General features: G+C 46.9%; 2 pseudogenes across 1 annotated transcript; both read right to left on the bottom strand.

The window, feature by feature from the left end:
* Positions 1–1,138: 1,138 nt before the first annotated feature.
* LOC123407254 lies at positions 1,139–3,816 on the bottom strand (annotated as a pseudogene). Its single transcript, XR_006612573.1, has 8 exons — positions 3,589–3,816; positions 3,079–3,285; positions 2,812–3,006; positions 2,558–2,729; positions 2,331–2,449; positions 2,089–2,115; positions 1,985–2,008; positions 1,139–1,900 (listed from the first exon to the last, which is right to left on the bottom strand). The product of XR_006612573.1 is annotated as a superoxide dismutase [Fe] 1, chloroplastic-like (transcript).
* A 13,028-nt stretch (positions 3,817–16,844) lies between these two features.
* On the bottom strand, positions 16,845–17,849 carry LOC123408019 (annotated as a pseudogene).
* Positions 17,850–19,543: the final 1,694 nt, after the last annotated feature.

Raw genomic sequence — 19,543 nt, forward strand, 5'->3', positions numbered from 1 at the left:
CAAACATTGAAGTACAGTGTAATCGCCCATCGTTGCACAACCTTGTTTGTATGTCAAACATACCATGTTTCAGTCCTACTTTTATTTTACACCATCATCTTTCACATGTACATTTGAGAAGAACAAAGAGATGATGCATAGTGTTGCAACCAACTGAATTATGTATTGCTTTGTCTTTGCAATCCTTTATTTGATATTGTAATTTGTGTATAGACTAAATGGTTTTATCAACATGTGGCAGATTGGTTAATTGGTTTTGAGAAGGCGCATATAAGTTGCTCAGCAAAACAATTTTGGTTGTGTAGATATTGTTGTACTAGAGAGATTCAGGGAGTGGTGTTTTGGCTCCCGGGAGCATTTCCGAGATTCATCCCTATATTATACTGATATGCATGCTTGAATAGTAGTACTTACATAACACGAGGAGTAATATAAAATGAAGTGAAACATGATGGACATGACTTTGTGATGGAGCTAGCAGAGAGATATCAATGGTGATGTTGAGGCCAAAGGCGGAAGAAATGGCCAAATGGTGTTCCTCAACACTAGCGAGGAGGCTAATCAGTTCCCATGCAGCAACGCAATGTTGCAACAACAACATACTTGTTCCATTTCAGGTGGAGAAGAACCGAACAATGACATGTGTGTGATTCACTTGTTCATTCATTTGATCCTTCCTTATTCCACTCAGCTCAGATTCATTCACTTTTGCACTTCTCCATGGTTTGATGGATCGAGAAATTTAGTGAAATTAATTGTAATGGGGAATATCATATATCCATAAACCCCGGATTCTTTTAGTAGAATATGACATGATGAACCAGCAAAAAATTAGAAATGCTCATGGCAACGCACGGGCATTCTACTAGTCTTAAATTATATAGAGAACATAAATGCATATATCACGCGAAACATATGGAGAGAAAACATGAAAAAGATATTTACAATACAGCAATGTTTTTATATATTTTTGCTCAATATATGAAACAGTGGCGTACATTTCAAATAGAAAGCATTTTTCCTGCTATAAAAATGGTAATTTCAACTATAAATACCCACACACTACAGATCCAACTAAAATTTCACACAAAAAGGAAATAGATCCCACTCGAATCAACATTATAATTTAAAATTAAGATTTCGCACAAAACTATATCGTTAATCAGATAGAAGGGATTAATGGGCCAAATGGTTCCTCTTCTCAGTTGGACTCATTAGGAGGAACAATCTTGTGAGCATCAAAAGGAGATTGCTGATATTTATGATCCAAACAGGGACAGAGACTATGCTTCTACTTCTAAAAAGACCAGAGTCCAAGTGCCTACTTCCTAAGCCTATCTCTCAACCAATATATGACACCAAACCCTGAGGCTACTTACCAAAATTTAGCCTATCCAGCATTGTTGCTTGTTGCTCAAGTTATACAGGCATACTACGGTACTCCTATTAGACAAACATTGACAAAAACCGAGGCGTGCAAATCATGCTACAACGGTCACCAGGAAGCAGAGTGATGCCTCCACCGCGCTGCACACATTCTTCAGAGACTACTGTTCTAGACGATTTGGGCCACGCTGCTCTAGCTGCCTGCCCGTGCTACTGGTCGCCAACCTCACGGGCTCATGGCTTAGTTTGGTACCGGCTCACCTGCTGGTACCATTGTCACGCTGGAAGGGGCCTGCTGATCCTTACTTCTTGGTCGCCTTCTCGCCTCACCGCTGGTACTTGCATCCCCGTCGCGGCCTTTAGCCTGGGGCAGAAGTTGCTTCCTTCGCTGCTTCGGGCTGCTGTGACCGTCTCTTTCTATTGCTCGCAGAACAGCTTTCCGGAGCCTGGACTCCACCATTTCCCACGACACAAGCTTCTCTAGAATTGCTGAGACATACTCAGCCCTTCGATTCTGCAGTCATGTAACAAAAACAAGCTAAGTGGTGGATATAGAAAATATGACGACTAGAAATCATGAGCACCATTGGCATCTAACCTCATAATCCAGGTAGTAGGCATGCTGTTACAGAGCCAGAGAGTCTGTTAAGTGAAGTTATCAAGGAAAATGCACAAAAAAGAAAATGAACGATGCGTACATACCTCCCAAATATCGATCGCAAGGAGTGGCTGCCAAAAATAATAGGAAGATAAAAAATATCAGATCACTGTAAAATATATAGTACGCATGGGGCAAACAGACAATATATTTTCTAAATGGAAATATTTTCTTGTCAAAGGAACAAATAACAAGAGGCAGTGCAAAGCTTCCAAAATGAAGTGCGCAGATACACTGGATGATGATGCAGGGAAAAATAGTTGCAGATAAATTCATAAATACTCACAGAGTGGCCCCAGACAAGAGGATTGATAGCATTCGGAGACTTTGAGATGACCAGCCTACCATAATTGTCGGATGGGATTGGGCTTTTTGAATCCACATGAGGTAATTTACTGCCTTTGTCTAGAACCAGTTACAGAGCAGAGTTCAGTTCATCATATTCACGCAACTTGGAGCAAGTTTTAAAACTCATACATAGAGCTAACAAATGTGGGTTTTAGCATCACTTACAAGAAAGCCAAACCCATCCAGAACCGAACTGAGTTAGTGCGGCATCCATGAATTGTTTAATCATGCCGTCATAGGATCCAAAGTCCCTGTTTATAAACTTCAGAAGCCGTTCCGGGGGCTTGCCTCCACCGCCAGGCTTCATTGATCGCCAGTAGAAATCATGGTTCCATACCTAGATAGCATGGCCCAAGAATTATGGATCTAAAGCACAGGCAAGCCACAACAGATGGTTCCAGATAGTATTGAAATGCTACCTGTGCGGCATGGAAGAAGGGAGCATGTGGTGGCTCCCTGCCTTCATTGAATGAGGCGAGCATCATCTGCCCAATCGACATCCGCTCCCACTCACTGCCGCCGATCATGCCGTTGAGCCTGTCCACGTGCCCGCGCTGGTGAACTCCCCAGTGCTGCTCCACCGTCTCCTTGCTTATGTATGGCTCCAGAGCATCCTGCATTAACACCAATTGTCGGTCACCCCACTCCCGGCACCAATGTTTGTGAATCGTTACTTGTGTACTTACTGCAGGATAAGGGAGAGGCTGCTGCTTTATCCAGGCAACTGAATCAGCGTCGTCAGGGTTCAAGGAGTCGAGCACATCGGCGGCATCATCGGCAGCTTGGTCCGTGGCGGCATCATCAGCAACATCCGCCGTATCGTCCTCGGTCACCACATTCGCCTCGCCGGCACAGCGGGTTATTTGGCAGTCCCATCTCCTCCGGCTATCCCCCTAGTCATGTATGTACAACAGACAGTCACTACACCGCGCCAACTAAAACATCCGCACAGTGACACAGGCCTGAATGGATAGCATTTCTGAATTCTGAAAAATGATACTACTACAATAGAACCTAGTCTAGACACAGCAGGGGGAGCTATTCGTCTGAGCTGAACACAGAATAATGAGAGGCCACGCTTGACGGACGGTGGCCACGAACTCAGCCCCTCCCATCTGCTTCCGCTCCCTAATCTAATCACAGGTGCGATGAGGAGTATTGGGGGAGAGGGGGGGAGGACTGGGTGCAGCGCTTACCCTGGCGCATCCGCTCCGTGGGGCGGCGAGGCGGCGGAGCCTCCCGCGCTGCGGGCAGTCGCCGCCGGCGCGGAGGAGGAAGGAGGCCGAGCTGGAGGTCGAGGATGCGGAGATAGCGAGGGAGAGGGGGGCGCCTCCCACCCCTACCGGTGCGGTGAACGCCATGGACGGACGCGAGCTTGGGGGTAGGAAGGTGGCTGACCGAGAGTGGGAGGAAGGAGGGGATAAGCGGCGGGGGTTTGGGTTTGGGTTTGGGTTGTGGACTGTGGTCGGCTCTCGGTGGGCTCAGGTGGGCCTAAAAGCTGCAGCAGAGGACAGAAAACAGTGCCAAACGAAGCCCATTGTTTCGCAACTCCTGCCGCCGACCGATCCAAGGTTGTGGAGCGGGAACGGGAGTCGTAGACAATCATAAAAAATAAAAGACACAGTGTGTAGGAAGGAACCAATATTTATTAATGATCAACTATGTTACAATGACTAGCAAAAGGGTCCGTGCGTTGCAACGGGAGAAAAAAATACCACACACTTTTAATATTTTTATAATTATTTTGATTTATTAAAATAATAAACTAACTAACTAATGTAGTCAGTCCTATCCTATTTTTTTAAGAAATCAACCCATCATTGTTAATTCCACCATGATGAGAAATTGAGCGGGACAAGCAAAGCAAAACAAAGAGGCTACATGAATTGATCAATGAAATGTTATCTTATTTCACTCATGGGGTAGAGAATGTGGGATCATATGACAAACTGAAGGTGTGTTTCATTCTCTGTCTCTACAACAATACAATCTTACATTCAATACATTCATTCATCAGCAAACAAATCCTCACAAAACAAAATTTCTTGCCGGTGCTTGGCACACGGTTGGAGGCATGGGGAGGGGATCTCACCAGATGATGAGTTCCTGCCGGAGGAGGGGATACGATGAGGGGAGCAAGGGTTAGGCGCCTCTATCTGGCCATAAGGAGTCGCCGTTGCCGCGCCATAACCTCGGAGTTCCCCGTGTGAGCCATGGAGGCCCGCCTCCACCTGCAAGTACTTCGCTCCGCCGCGCCGTCGCCGTTCTGCATCGAGCAGACGCATCATCCCCAGTCACAGTAGCTGTCACGTTGATTTGATTCAGAAGTTGTGCTCGAGCGCCGAAACGGGGGCAGCAAGCGGGCAGAGGTATGGCCGCGGAGGCGAGTGGGTTGAGATCGACAACAGTGGTGGTTGAGGTTGGCCGCGGCGGCGAGTGGTGTGGCAGCAGCCTGGACACACGCCAGGGTGGACCAGGATCAACGCGATGCGCTCGAGCGCCGCAACGGGAGCAGTGAGAGGTACGGCCGCGGAGGCGGGTGGGTTGAGATCGGCAGCGGTGGCGGTTGAGGTCGGCCGCGGTGGCGAGTGGTGTGGCAGCGGCCTGGACACACGCCAGGGTGGCCCAGGGTCGACGGGAGGAGGCGATGCGTACGCGTATAATTTTTGCAGCGAATCGTTTTTTCCTTTTACGTTGCATATAAATGATGGAGCACGGGTTGAATAACAAAAATTACAGGGGTTTTTTTATAAAAATGTCGCGGTGGGTTTTCCGACGGAAGCAATAGCCTCTTTATTATTAGATATAGATTGCCTCTTCTCTGTTTATATAGGGTATGGGGTGAAGGGATAAGTACACATCTAACGTGAGTTTAGGGAACGAGAGGGGCTGACTGCGTGCCTCCCACGCTAGCCAGCCAGCCTCAGCCGTGCGAGGCCTCCTCGTCGGTTTCCCAACACTCCCCCTTGGATAATTATCTGTATATCCATGTCTCAAAACTCCAAAAAACCAAGTGGGAAAAATATGGAGAAATAGCACATCATGTACGTTGTTGTATTGCACGAATTGCCTCGTTAAAAATCTTAGGTGAGAAACATCAGGAAAACTCACTCAAGGGAAAAAAGAGTATAATCCACTCAACCACCTGGTTGAGTACTCAATCATCGGGATTGAGATTTTAGCGATGAATTTGTGAAGTTTCTCCCCCTGAACCTTGCATCTCTCTAAGTCTCATCATACCGATTCCACGCATACAACTCTCAAAGGATGATGCCGGTAACGATTTAGTGAACATACCAGCAAGATTGTCACACGACTTAGTATGCAAGATTCTCACATCGTTCATTTATTGCAGTTCATGTGCATAGAAGAACTTGGGACTAATATGTTTTGTGAGGTTACTCTTCACATAACCCATTTGAACTTGCGCAACACAAGCAACATTATCCTCATAGATAATGGTAGGGGTTTGTACGGTGTTCAGCCCACACGTCTGCTGAATGTGGTTGATCATCCGCCGAAGCGATACACATTTCTTTGATGCTTCGAATAGTGTCATTATTTCCGAGTGGTTCGTGGAGGTTGACACAAGTCTTTGCTTGGTTGATATCCACGAGTCCCACCATAAAGGAAAACATATCTAGTCTGTGACTTGCAATCATGCGGGTCTGACAGAAACCCAGCATCGGCATAGCCTATAAGGGATAGGTCTTGATTCCTTCTATAAAATAGGCCAAGATCTTTGGTCCCTTGCAGGTAGCGGAAAACGTCCTTGACACCTTTTCAATGTCTCTTGGTAGGTTCAGAACTGTACCTAGCAAGCAAATTCACGGCGAAAGCAATGTCTGGCCGTATACAATTTGCGAGGTACATGAGTGCCCCAACTGCACTCAGGTAAGGAACCTCTGGTCCCAGAGTTTCCTCCCCCTCTTCCCTAGGGCTGAACGGGTCCTTGTGTGGCTGTAAAGATCTCCCGACCATCGGGGTCTTAGAAGGGTATGCCTTGTCAAATCCAAATCTTTCCAACACCTTCTAGGCGTAGGCCGAGTGGTGCACTAGAATCCCGTTAGGGGAATGTTCAAGTTGCAGACCCACACAGAACTTGGTTTTACCCAAATCCTTCATCTCGAATTCCGACCTCAGGTAGGAACTCGCTTCCTCAATATCCTCACGTGTATCGATTATGTTTAAATCGTCCACGTGTTGGAAATATGCCCTAGAGGCAATGATAAAATAGTTATTATTGTATTTCTTGTTTCAAGATAATCGTTTATTATCCATGCTATAATTGTATTGAATGAAAGCATAGATACATGTGTGGATATATAGACAAAACAATGTTCCTAGTGAGCCTCTAGTTTTCTAGTCAGTTGATCAAGGATGGTTAAGGTTTTCTGACCATATGCAAGTGTTGTCACTTGATAACTGGATCACATCATTAGGAGAATGATGTGATGGACAAGACCCAAACTATGAACGTAGCATGTGATCGTGTCATTTTGTTGCTATTGTTTTCTGTGTGTCAAGTATTCATTCCTATGACCATGAGATCATGTAACTCACTGACACCGAAGGAATACCTTGTGTGTATCAAACGTCGCAACGTTATTGGGTGACCATAAAGGTGCTCTAAAGGTATCTCCGAAGGTATCCATTGAGTTAGCATGGATCAAGACTGGGATTTGTCACTCCGTGTGGCGGAGAGGTATCTCGGGGCCCACGCGGTAATACAACATCACATATAAGCCTTGCAAGAAATGAGACTAAAGTGTTAGTCACGGGATCTTGTATTACGGAACGAGTAAACAAACTTGCCGGTAACGAGATTGAAATAGGTATAGGGATGTCGACGATCAAATCTCGGGCAAGTAACATACCGAAGGATAAAGGGAATGATATACGGGATTATATGAATCCTTGGCACAAAGGTTCAACCGATAAGATCTTCGTAGAATATGTAGGATCCAATATGGACATCTAGTTCCCGCTATTGGATATTGACTGGGGAGTGTCTCGGGTCATGTCTACATAGTTCTCGAACCCGCGGGGTCTGCACACTTAAGGTTCGATGACGTTTCGGTATAGTTGAGGTATAGGTGTTGGTGACCTAAGGTTGTTCGGAGTCCCGGATGAGATCATGGACGTCACGAGGGTTTCCGGAATGGTCCGGAAATGAAAATTGATATATAGGATGGTTTTATTTGGTCACGGAAAGATTTCGGACATTACCGGGAGTGACGAATGGGTTTCGGATCTTCACCGGGAGGGGGCCACCCACCCGGGAGAGAGCCTAGTGGCCCAGGGGTGGCGCACCAGCCCTTAGTGGGCTGGTGAGGCCATCCCAAGTGGGTATGGCGCTAGGAAGAAAAAAACCAAAGAGAAAAGAAAAAAGGAGGTGGGAAGGGAGAGGAGGACTCCTCCTTCCCCAAACCGAATTGGAGTTGGAGTCCTCCTCTCCACTTCAGTCGGCGCCCTAGGGTCTCCCTTGAGCCCCAAGGCTAGCCCCTCCCCTTCTCCTATATATACTAGAGGTTTTAGGGTTTTTGAGACACAACTTTGTCACGTGCAACTCAAACCTATACCTCGTAGTTCTACCTCTAGATCAGATTTCTGCGGAGCTCGGGCGGAGCCTTGCAGGAATAGATCATCACTGTCACCGGCGCGCCGTCACGCTGCCGGCGAACTCATCTACTTCCCCGTCTCTCTTGCTGGATCAAGAAGGCAGAGATCGTCATCGAGTTGTACGTGTGCTGAACGCGAAGGTGTCGTTCATTCGGTGCTAGATCGGGACGAATCATGGGACGACGGTGATTTGAATCACGAAGTTGTACCACTACATCAAGCGCGTTTCTTAACGCTTCCCGTTGAGCGATCTACAAGGGTATGTGGATCCGATCTCCCTCTCGTAGATGAACATCACCATGATAGGTCTTCATGTGTGTAGGAAAAAAATTGTTTCCCATGCAACGTACCCCAACACCACGTACACCGAGATTATACAGAATCCAATCTTGGGATCACCGTATAAAACACATGGGCAATCTGTATTGCTTGTGTAGCCCTTCTGATGAAGGAAATCGCTTAGGCAATTATACCACATTCTACCAGAATTGTCTAAGTCCATACAATGCCTTTTGAAGTTGGACGTTGTATAGACTCTTGTTTTCTCTATCATGGTTCGGAACAGGGATACCTTCAGGAACCTTCATGTATATGTTCGAATCCAAGTTACCATACAGGTAAGCAGTAACAACATCCATCAATTTCATTTTCACGCCCATGTTTACTACCATTGAGATCAAGTATCTAAAGGTAACTCCATCCATGACCGGGGAATAGGTCTCCTCAAAATCGCCACCGGGACGTTGAGTGAACCCTTGAGCAACAAGCCTTGCTTTGTACCGTACTACCTTATTATTTTTATCTCTCTTTTGAACAAAAACCCACCTATGGCCAACATGGCGAATGTGGGGAGGAGTTTGACAAACTGGTCCGAACACCTTCCTTTTGTTGAGAGATAATAATTCAACAGTAATTGCCTTCTGCCAATCATTCCAATCCGACCTTTTCTTGCAATCAGCGAGCGTTTTAGGCTCAGGGTCAAGATCTATGATTGAGGCAATTTTCGTAGCAAAGTTAATGTCGACAGTCAACGTTGCTCGGTTCAGAGACTCACCCGTATAAATATAATCTATGGCCATTTCATCATGGAGCGCATCTGGCGCTAATACTTGCTCTACCAAATTTCCCATTCTGGGAGCAAGGTCCTTTAGACTTCCCACGCCGTGTGTGCGCACACATCTCCGTTGGGTGTTTCCCCTATGGGAAAGTTTAAGCCTGGAATTTCGTGCACTGAATTTTCCGTACTTGTGTCAGGTCTGGACTGGCTCACCGTTTCAATTTGGGGCACTTTGGTGACAGGCTGTAATAAATATCTCTTATCCTTTTTCGTTAGGCGTCCCCGAGTACTTGGGATTTGAGAAGTCGGATCTCTCGTCCTTTTAGGCCTTTGGACGGGGGCGGGTATACCATCATTCTTCTTTGATATGTCAACCCTTTCCGGTGTATTGCATGCATGCACATGCGATTTTGTCACAGTCTTTAAGTCACTAAAGTGGTGAGGCACTTGATTTGCTAATGACTGTAAATCTATTATCTTTTGGACTTCTCTCTCAGTCTCAGCAGTGCGTGGGTCATGAGCGTGGATTCCCGTGGCTTGCCACGTGATTTCTTTACTTTTAGCATCAAGGGGTTAATTCTCTCCCCCTAAAGTCGGGAAAAAATCCTCATCAAAAATGCAATCAGGAAAACGAGTTGTGTGACAGTCGCCTCTCATGGGGCCCAGATACCTGATTATGGACACAGTCTCATAGCCAACATATATCCCCGACTTACGGAGCGGGATCATTGCCGATCGCTGGGGTGGTAGTATTGGTACGTATACCTGGCAACCGAACCTACGAAGGTGGGAAATTTTCGGTGCCGACCCTTGCGCAAGTTGAACAGGAGAGTGGATGTTGTAGGCCGACGGTCTAAAGTTGATGAGTTTGGCCGCGTGTTACACTACGTGGCCCCAACATGTTGTTGGTAAATTACAACCCTGGAGGAGCGGTCGGGCAATGAATTTAATTCTTTTAATCAATGCCTCGGCAAGTCCATTCTGTGTTTGAACGTGCGGTACCGAGTGCTCAACTTTGATTCCTGTTGCCATGCAATAATCATCGAACGGCTTCGAAGTAAATTCTCCGGCGTTGTCCATTCGAATAGACTTTATACGATGATCAGGGAAATTATTCCTCATTTGTATGATCTGAGAGATCAACTTTGCAAAGGCATGGTTCCTTGTTGACAGCAGGCAAACGTTGGACCATTTAGAGGAAGCATCGATGAGCACCATGAAGTACCTAAATGGCCCTGTGAGGGGCTAAATTGGACCGCATATGTCCCCTTGGATACGTTCCAAGAATGCGGGGATTTCATCCCTCATCTTGAGGAATGACTAACTTCTCCGTGGCGCATGTGAAGCATACGAAAACATCGGGATTTGGAAAGTTCTTCACGTTAACATTATGGTAATGCGAGTTGTTAATTGTCTTTCTCATCATCCTAAGTACGGGGTGGCCTAACCTATCATACCAGAGGCAGAAAAGTTCAGAGCTTCTAAAGACAGTCTTAATGGTAGTGTACACGGGCGGTGCTACTATCATGGTGTAGTATAGCCCTGTGTCAAACGAAGGAAGCCTTTCGATAACATATTTACCATTTGTATCTCACTTTGTGATGAGGAGGCACTCCTTGTCGTTGTCATCGTCGGTCTCAATATGGAAACCATTAGCGCGGATGCCTTTAAAGCTCAAACGAGTACGAGTCGACTCCGGTACAACAACGCGTCATGAATGAGCAAAGGTGTTCCCATGGGAAGTATGATAGTAGCTCGTCCGGAGCCCACTATGTTCGAACCGCAGCCGGCGATTGTCATAATACTTCCCGAAGATACTTTAACACACTCAAAATACTTAGCTTCTCGTAAAATGGTATGTGTAGTGGCGCTATCGGCAAGGCACGTTTCCTCCATTCGGACGCCACGCGCGTTCTAAAATATGACATCTAATTAATGTAAGGAGGAAGAAGATACATTAATAATAAATGCACACATTTCAGAACATAACATAATATCATGTATAAATAAAGAATAAGTTTTGTGCTCTCATAGAGCTTACAACCAAATCGAATTTATTCGAATGCATTGTCTCAGATCACGGAATCATGATCACTAACGAGGTAGGCTAAGTAGACTCGGCAAAGAAGCCATTGACTTTAGCCTGAATCTCCAGAATGGTGATCCCCTCCTCGATAGACACCATCTTGGTAGCAGCATCAACATCCAGTGGCGGCACCATAGGGCGACCGTGTGCTCAAACTCCATGGCAGCGTCGACGTTGTTAGAGACCGCCAAGGCTGACGCTATGGGAACAGCTGAGGTCGCCACTATGGGCGCAGGAGGAGGCGTAGAGATCATCACGAGAGCCGCTGGTGGCGCCAGTGGTGATTCCTCCTGAACCAAGGTGAGGTGCGTCTCATGCTCCTTCCGAGCCTTGTACGCAACAACCACCTCCTTTGGTGCGCGACACTGGCAGGAGAAATGTTCCAACGATCCACACCGGAAGCACTCCTGAGCCCTTTGTCCCCCCTTTTCCCGGCTTCTGCTGCTTAGCCGGAGTGGGGGTGAGGGACCTTCTTCTTGCCCTTGCGGCCTCTCTTTTCATGGAGAGGCTTGCGGACTTTGAGGGCGTTCACCTCCTGACGAGAACTCCCCCCAAGTGGTTGCGCGACAAAGTTCTTTTTCAGAACCTCGTCCTGCGCCTCTGCCACCTGGAGGATGTCGATCAGCTCTGAATACCTCATGTGGTTCCCCTGGCGGTAGTTTGGTGAGGACTGGACCGCGTCAGGATGGAAAGTGGATATGGTTTCTCAATCTTCTGACTGTCGGTAACCTCAGTATCACACAGCTGAAGAGTTGTACAAATCCGGTGCAGCGTCGAATTGTACTAACCGTCTTGAAGTCTGCGAACCTCAGACGGATCCACTCCGCCTCTGCACGTGGCTTGACGGTATACTTCAGCCTCTCAAACCGCTCCTTAAGAGCGGTCCAAAGGCCAGAAGCACTCCGTTCAGCCGTATACTCGTCTTTCAGAGTAGGGCAGAGGTGATGACGGAAGACATGTAGGGCCTGGGCATTTTCTGGCGCGAACTTGGGGTCAGTTGGGGCCAGCAGGGTCCCCTTACCAATCGCTCTCAGAAGGTTCTTGCCCTTGAACCAGATCTCGCAGTCGGAATACCAACTCAGGTAGTTTAGCCCTGTCTGGGCCAACTCAGAAACTCCCTGTTGACGATTCCGGTCATCTGCAATTTATGCAACAAATGATGAGATTACAGCAGGTAATCTTTTGCATAAATGCGATGTACATAAACTTACTCACTAAAATGACGTTTCATTATTTAATGCATTTTCTTATATGGTTTACCTAATGATTAAAAGTGCTAAACAATTAATCTACAGCAGTAAAAACATATAATAAAATCATGTTAAATAAGATAGTATATTACGCGTATCTAATACGTGAAAAATAGCCCGAAAAATGAATTTCCGAGCTCTTTTAAAGCCAGAATATGCGTTTTTTATTCACCACACACTGTGTTCAAACTCAAAACGAGCTGCCCTGCGCGGACGCGCCCTGCGCGGCGGAGCAGCGGGCTCGCACGCGGCTGGCCGGCCAACAGAGCCATGCCGGCGTCGGTTACTATAGCGCCTCGGTGCAAAACAGATCGTGTATCAGCGAGACGTCACGACCAGTGTGCATCCGGTACATCACGGCGGTGTCGTGCTCATCTGGAGTACGTTTCATCACTGTCTCCGTGGGTGTAGTCAACAAATCTCTCGTAATCCATGAACATCGACATTGGTCGGCGACATGTTCGTCAGCTAGTTTATGGGAGAGAAATCCACATCATAGGTAGATTAAATCCGAAAAAGTAAACTAATTGCAAAAACGGAATCGTGATAACGAGAGAAATTCATTTTTACAAAGAGGAGGTCGGATTTATACCTCCGTGCGATCGACGAGAGCCTGCTTGATGCAGGCTTGACGCGCGCTCGATGGAGAGTTGGTGGAGCGAAGCGTTCTCATAACGTGTTCCGCAACTCGTGCCGGCGAGTCCGGTCCAAGGTTGCGGAGCGGGAACGGGCGTCGTAGACAATCACAGAAAATAGAAGACACAAGGTGTAGGGAGGAACCAATCTTTATTAATGATCAACTTTGTTACAATGATTGTCTCTTCTCTGTTTATATAGGGGTATGGAATGAAGGGATAGAAAAACCCTATATGACGCACATTACGTCAAGTTGTCGAGCAATCGCAGAGGGATTGACAAGTGAGCGATGACCTGGGCCAGCCTATTCAGCACTTCGTTGATCCCGGTTTTTCCCGGTTTTGCGAACATTCTGGAAGATTCCTTGAACTGGTTTTTTTTTCTGTTTCTGTTTCGAAAATGTTCTGGATTTTAAAAAAATATTTCAAAATTTAAAAAAATGTTTCTAAGTCTAAAAAAATGTTTCAGAATTTTAAAAAATGCTCCAAATTTTAAAACATATTCCGGAATTTCAAAAAATATTTATGAATCTAAAAAAATGTTTCAAAATTCGGAAAAATGTTCCGTAATTTGAAAAATATTCGGAATTTGAAAAAAGTGTTCCGAAATTGAAAAAATGTTTGGAAATTTGAAAAAATGCTCTGGACTTTGTAAAAATATTCTGGAATTAAAATTTAGGAATTTGAAAAAAATTCTGAAGTTTGAAAAAATGTTCCGTAATTTGAAAAAACATTCTGTGGAATTTGAAAAATGTTCCGGAATTTGAAAAAATATTCCAGAATTTTAAAAATGATCCGGAATTGAAAAAATGTTAAAAGGAAACATAAAATTCTGGGAATATTTTTTCGAAAAAGGGTTGGAATTATTAATAATTGCGGCATTACAAAACTGTTCCTAATTTTACATAAAAAATTGAAACCCAAATCTCAACCCCGCTATGTGTTGTTATATTATTCTGCGCCTTCTATTAAAAGAAGTTGATATTGGTTTGTTGTCTAATAGGTTGTTGTTAGTGACCTGTGTTGCGCTAGGTATTAGGATCGGATCCTGTTTCTCTTGAATTTTTTTCTTTTTTGTGGCGTGATAGGGAACAGCAAAAGCACGGTCAGTGCGCCGGCCCAGTTGGAAGACTGCATGTGCGAAAACTAGCCATCCTGCCGTAGAATGCGGCGTATGGGGACTCTCAAGGGATAAGTACTCATCTAACTTAAATTTAGAAAACGAAAGTGGCTGACTGCTTGCCTCCCACGCTAGCCATTCAACATCAGCCGCGCGAGGCCTCCTGGACCGGCCCGGTTTCCCAACACCATTACGTCTTCAAACAGGCCGCGGGAGCAAAAATTCTCAGGTGAAGGCGTAATTCCAGGTCTCCGCTTTATCCACTCTTTAGCGGAAAAACGAAACGCCGTCTCCCAGCTGCAGCAAGACTGGAGAACTTTTTTATTATTACCAAAAATTCCTTTGCCTGTTCCTGCATCGCCTGCACAGATAATAGAAGATGTCCATCGCCCGTTCTTGCATCTCGCATGCTGCTCTGAAGATTTCTCCACCCAGCCATGAGAAAAGCCTTCTGACACAGGATTTCTTCACCCAGCATGCTGCGAAGCGCGTCCATCAGTGCGCCGGCAGGGCAGGGTCGGCCGCCGGCGGTCACAGCGACGGGCGCCAGCTAGCTATAATAAACATACACAGCCGAGGTTTCGCTTTCAAACACACGACGCTCTTCCGCGGCCGCCGCGGCATCGATCGCCGCCGATGACGCGGGCACGCCACCTAACGAAACATCGCCGTCAGTGATGGATGCACCTGGACTGGACTGGAGGGGGATCTTTGGTCAGACCTCTCCTCCTCTAGCCGGAAATGGGGACATTAAGGTCGGCATCACAGTGATACTATCATAGTACTGTACTTTTTACTTTGACAGTGAGTGTAACCATGTTATTACTCTCTCCTGCACCAGTTAACACTGCCGCAGTTGATTTTAAAAACAGGCAATTTGCAGTGGTTTGCCTGCTACCCTATGATATGATGATGTGTGCATTACCACATCAGAGGGATTCTTTAATTTTTTACAGTTGAAATAGTTAGTAGTAATAATGGGTAATTGCCAGTGGCAGTAAAAGACTGAGTTGTTTTACCTTGTAAGCAAGCCTGTGATGAGATCCTCGGGACTGGCCATCCACTTCTTGCAAATCCGGCATTATATTATGTCAGCATGCATCATCGTTCAGTCATTGACATTGTCACCCCTGGCAGCAAGTTACTATTATATTAAACCACTGGGAAAAATTAAGGATCAAATGAGTAGGCATAGAAACATTTGATGTATTGGAGAAAAAAAACTGTGCTTAGAGAGAATATTCCAAGAGCACCTATGGAAGATTTGTCTGATCTTCGTGTTGCAATTTCGCAGACCATGATCGAAAGATCATCCATTGAAATAGCGTGCCGCTTTTCTGTTCATACCTGCCTGGTGTAAGCCTTCTAGGGTGTTCACTGTTAAATATTTAGGCATACCTCTCCATCAAGGCAAGCTGTCTAGGAGTCATACTCAGCCCCTTACAGATAAATCCTATGTAGGATAGCTATATGGAGAGGAAAGCTCCTTTTTTTTATGCAGGCAGGATCATATTGATCAAAGCTGATTTTGCTCCTTTCCTTAGTAAAATTTCCTAAGTGGGGTGTGGATTGTATGAATACTCAAGTGGCTAACTGACCTCTAGTTGCTATGGAAAAGGATTATGGGGGGTTGGGTATCCTAAACATCCATAACTTAAAACATTTATTTGCTAGAGGGCTGGGTTAAAAGGATATATGTAGCAACTCTAGCAGACCCCGCAAAAAGCGTTTGCGGTTTCATGAAGATCGCGTTTGCGGGTCGAAAACATGCGCGGCCGAACAGAACCCGTATCAAAACCTGCATAATTTGAAAAAACACTTTCGCGGGAGAAATTGCACAAACATAGTTCATCACATGATCAACAAACTACAAGCATAGTTATACTACATAGTACGTTAAACTAGTAATAGGGGGTCGGATCTGACGGCGGCTCCTCCGGCTCCTCGTGCTCCTCCTTCACCGGAACGAAGGCAAACGGCGCCGGCTCCTCCTCGTCCTCCGACCACTCCCTCTTCACGGGGAGAAAGCCTGCGCCGGAGGACGAGGAGGATCCGACGTAGGAAGATCTCACGGAGGAGAAGGACGCGCTACGGCGTTCAACTCCTCCGTCTCGCGGCGGTTGAAGCTCGCCGGCGGTGACATCCCGCGGTTGGTCCACCTACGGGCGCCGCGCTTCCTCGCGTCGTCCGTCCGGACGTGCCGCTCGCGCTCTGGGTCCCTCTCACGGCCAGAGCCGCGTCCGGAGCTCCACATTCGACCCCACATGGCGGCTGGAGGCGGGGCGGGTGGTCGCCGGCGGCGAGAAATGTGAAGAGGGGAAAGGGGAATCGGGTGGCTCGCGGCGGTGGGGGATAGGGTTTGGACCCGCAAAATGGTCGCGGAACCACAAGTATACTGCTCGGGGCGTGCGGTTTGCGGGCTGCGGCAAAAAAGTTTGCGGGTAGGGCGAGTATGCGGGCTCTGTTCTGGCCAGAAAATTGGGCCGAGCCCGCATACTCGCCGGAATTTTTGCGGGCCGCCCTTTTTGCGGGGTCTGCTAGAGTTGCTCTTTACGAAGATAGATGAAGAAACTATTAATGCTCTCCTTCAGAAGGATTTTTAATGCTACTATGATGTACGAGTGAATTACAAAAAGCCACCACATTTGCAGTAGTCGAGCAGAATTGCCACCAATTCCTTCCTCGTCGCAAAAATCCACCATTTTCACTGTAATTCTTTTAATAAACACAAATGGCCGATTTGAAGCCGTTAACTACGATTTCCGACAGAATGGGCCCATATGTCGTGTACCACGTAGGACGAGTCTAACGGCCAGCCAGTGATGGCCGTTGGGGCGGGTTAGGTCATAAACATATCCGCCAAGAACTCCCCCGCCCCGCAGAGAAGTGGAAATTCACTTCTTTTTTAGTTTTGCAGCTCACCTCCTTCTCGTTGCACATTGGAATCTGGACCAGCACCATGGGGAAATCCTCCTCCTCGGCGCCGGCCTCGATGTCGCCTTAATTTGCCGGCGGCGGCGGCGTTGGCGACGGGCTTGATTCCCGTGAGCTTGATTCAGAAGCAGCCGAGGCAGAGGATGAGACGATCGACACTCTGTATCATGAAGAGCACGACGCAGGCGTTGGTGAGGAACTGCGGGGTTGGGCCGAGGTAGGAGGCGCGGGCGCGCATCTAGGCCGCATAGCCGGCAGCGAAGAGGCCTCGACGGCCTCCAGGTCGGGGAGCGCGGCGAGGTGCGAGCCCTGGGCGTGCGCGGCGACGTTGACGGCGAGGAGAAGCACGAAGAGGAGGAGGAAGGCGCAGAGAACGCCGAGGAGCCTGGCAAGGCCCTCCCCCGGCGGCGCGTTGGTGTTGGCGGCGTCGGAGTTGGTCCGGCCAGCCGCCACCCGCCTCTGCGCGGCCGCCGTCACGGAGAGCGCGGCGATGGCGGCGCTCGTGAGCTTCCCCACCGTGCGGTGCGCCTTTAGGAGCAGCACCCGTGTGATCTTGCGCGCGTTCTTGCCGCGACCGTCCTTGCCCCCGGCGGCCGGCAACCACGGCACCTTGGAGATGGCCCAGTCCGGGGTCTGCATCTTGACCACCACATGCGGGGCGGGGGAGTTCTTGGCAGATCCGTTTATGACCTAGCCCGCGCTAACCGCCGTCATTCGTTGGCCGTTAGGCTCGTCCTACGTGGCACCTGACATGTGGGCCCATTCTCTCAGAAATCGTAGTTAACGGTTCCAAATCGACCATTTGTGTTTACTGGAAAAAAAAATACAGCAAAAATGGTGGATTTTTGCAACGAGCGAGGAATGTGGTGGCAATTCTGCTTAACTACTGTAAATGTGATGGTTTTCTATAATTCACTCACAGTTTATAGTATTTTCCTCTCTCAGGAGAGTGATTCCCTAGTTTGGCATTATGAGAGCTCTGGAAATTACTCCACTGGCTCTTTGTATGCAGTAATCAATTATAGAGGTGTCGCTCCTGTGTATATGTCTGGAAATTAAAAATGCCCTCACATCCATATTTTACTTCGGCTTGTCTTCTACTCCCTCCGTTTCTAAATATAAGTCTTTAAAGAAGTATCATTATTGGACACGGACGATTCTAGGGGGGGACAAGGGGGGCTAGATCCCCCTAACAAATTGATTTTTCTACTATAATAATGGTTGTTGTAGCTATTTTTTTTACTTTATATGAACTTTGCCTCCTCCATGAACAAACTTGCCCCCCCCCTATGCTTGCATGTTGGCTTCGTCCCTGTTATTGGACTACATATAAATGTATATAGACATACTTTAAAGTGTAGATTCACTCATTTTGCTCCGTATGTAGACTACTAGTGAAATATCTTAAAAGACTTATATTTAGGAACGGAGGGAGTACAATAGAATCATGACCAAATATAACCTTAAAAAGGAAAATGAGAAGCTCTCCCTGTTTTTCTATTAAAAAACAATAATAAACTGATTCTGTTCCCTTGCCTGTTCTTCCATCGCCTGCACTGAAGATGTCTCCAGTCCAGCCAGCCATGAGAAATTTCCCTCGCCTGTTCTTGCATCTCGCCTGCTGCTCTCAAGATTTCTCCACCCAGCCATGGGAAACTTTCTGCACCAAGATTTCTTCAACCGTCCCGGGTCATCGGCGGCGAAGCACGTCCGTCAGTGCGCCGGCGGTCACAGCGACGGCCGCCAGCTATAGTTAATAAACATACATAGCCGAGATTTCGCTTTCAAACAGACGGCGCTCTTCTGCGACCGCCGTGCTATCGATCGCCGATGAAGCCGACACGCCACCTAACGAAACATCACCGTCAGTGATCGACGTGCCTGAACTGGATGGACGGTCAAGGGAGATATTTGGTCAGAAACTCTTCTTCTCTAAACGGTAATGAGAACGTTGAAGGTCAGTGTCAGACTATCAGCGCAATTATACTTTTTACTTTGACGGTGAGCGTAACCATGTTATTACTTTCTTCTGCACCGATTAACACTCCTGCAGTTGATTTTAAAACAGGCAGTTTGCAGGGGGTTTTCTACACCCCAATCATCAGCAAAATGATGATGTATGCATTACCACATCAGGGAGATTTTTAAATTTTTACAGTTGAATTAGTTAGTAGTAATAAGAGTTGTTTTACCTTGTAAGCATGTGATGAGATCCTGGGGAATGGCCATCCACTTCTTGCAAATCTTGCAATATATTATGTCAGCATGGATCATCAATGAGTCGTTGATATTTTCACCTCTCAACTTTGTACTAACTCTAGTAGAAAGTTGTACTAAGTTTGTGACACTTATTTTGGGACGGAGGGGGTATTATTAAACCACTGGGGAAAGTTAAGAATGCAGTTGTACTACTAACCATAGAAACGTTTGACATGTTGGAGAAAAAA

This window comes from Hordeum vulgare, chromosome 7H (assembly GCF_904849725.1).
Source record: "Hordeum vulgare subsp. vulgare chromosome 7H, MorexV3_pseudomolecules_assembly, whole genome shotgun sequence".
Lineage (NCBI taxonomy): Eukaryota > Viridiplantae > Streptophyta > Magnoliopsida > Poales > Poaceae > Hordeum > Hordeum vulgare.